The following is a 2064-nucleotide window of genomic DNA, read 5'->3' on the forward strand; positions in this document are numbered from 1 at the left end:
TGCTTAACATCACTAGTCATTAGGGAAATACAAATAAAAAACCACAATGAGATACCATTTCACACCCTTTAGTATGGCTATTATCATAAAAAAGGAAAATAACAAGTGTTTGCGACGATATGAAGGAATTGGAACTCTCTTGCATTGCTGGTGAGAATGTAAAATGGTGCCACAGCTGTGGAAACCAGTATGAAAGTTTCTCAAAAATTCAAACATTGAATTAATTGCTGGAATTAATTCCAGCAATTCCAATTCAAGATATATGCCCAAAAGAATTGAAAGCAGGGACTCAGACTGATCACAATGTTCATAGCAGCATTAGTCATGATAGGCAAAAGTCCAACCAAAAATTTAACCCAAATGTCCATCAATGAATGAATGGATAAACAAAATGTAATATATATATTACATACATCATATAGACAATATGTAAATGTGCATACACACAATGGAATATTATTCAGCCTCAAAAAGGAAAAAAATTTGACTCATGCTATAACATGGATTAACCTTGAGGATATTATGCTAAGTGACAAGTATTGTATGATTCCACTTAAATGAGATACCTAGAATAGACAAATTCATAGAGACAGAAAGTATAATAGAGGTTACCAGGGACTGGGGGCGAGAGAGACTAGGGAGTTATTGTTTAACGAGTACAGGGTTTCTTTTTGGGATGAGGAAGAAATTTTGGTAATGGATAGTTGTGATGGTTATACAACATTGTGAATGTACTTAATGCCACTTAATTATACATGTAAAATATAAAAATGAGTAAAACGATAAATTTTATATTACATATATTTGCCATCATAAAAAAAGAAATTATGATAGTTATGGTTAATAATCACTGAGTATACACCATGTCATGTACTATGCTAAGAACTTTAATAAATTACCTCCATTTTTTCCTCAAAAAATTTTATCTGCATCAAAAGACATCACACATAACTGGAAAAAACTGTAGCCTGAGAGAACATATATGTAACGTTTATTACTTACAAATAATTGTTATCTATAATAGTCCTACAAATCAATGAGGAATAAAGCTCAATACAAAACAATCAGAAGACATTAATAAACTTTTCACAGAAGGGTAAGCATGAATATCCAAAAAACACATTACAATCTCTCTAATGATTAAGTAAATGCATATTGAAATGACAGTGAAATACCAGGTTACACCCAAAATATTGGCAAAAAGTAGAATTCTGACAATAACAAGTGATGAGAAGGATGTGAGGCAACAAGAACTCTCATACACTAACTGTAGGAATATAAAATAATACAAATATTTATTATTTGGTATTATGTGACAATGAGGGGACGAGGATAATGACATAGGGGTGAGAAATTTCAACTGTATAAATGACTAATTTCTTAAGTTGAAGCATCTAAACAAGGTTGTTAACATTAGTATCTATGGTTTCTGTATGCCTGAGGTATTTTAAAGATTTAAAGAAATAAAATTAAGTCATTGAAAATGTGGTATGTGAAGATTTGGGTTCTGATAATATATTCTCCTTGAATGTGACTAAGCTTCAGATACACAAACATAATTCCTCTGAGGGGAAAGAGGATATATATTTCAAAATCCTTGTAACACTCACAGCTCTCATAGAAAATTCAGTCATTAAAAGTAAAGCTAGAACCAGTTTCTGGATCCTGGAAGTGTCTCTAATAACTTTTAATGATTATTGATTTTTTATTACCCTGATGGTTTTATATATAGCACCTGGACCAGTAAGATTATGCTAAACCTGGTGGTAAGTATATCTCATGAACCCCATTTGAAAAAATCAAGAAATACGCTACTCCCTTTAGAGCTCTAAATCCTTGGGATGTATAGGCACTACTGTTCTCAGATTCTCCAGGTCCTAAAAATTTAATCACTTGCTACACCAAAATTCAAATACTTTAGCCAAAGAATTATTTTCTTGCTTTTAAATCTGCTAGCAAAGCAATTATCATCCTTGCATTACTTTAAGGCTCTCCAGGGTCTTGAGCCTTAATTTCTGGCTAAGTTCCCCGGCCCCTGACCTTTTAAACTCATCTGTAAACCAC

The sequence above is a fragment of the Diceros bicornis genome, chromosome X (assembly GCF_020826845.1).
Source record: "Diceros bicornis minor isolate mBicDic1 chromosome X, mDicBic1.mat.cur, whole genome shotgun sequence".
Lineage (NCBI taxonomy): Eukaryota > Metazoa > Chordata > Mammalia > Perissodactyla > Rhinocerotidae > Diceros > Diceros bicornis.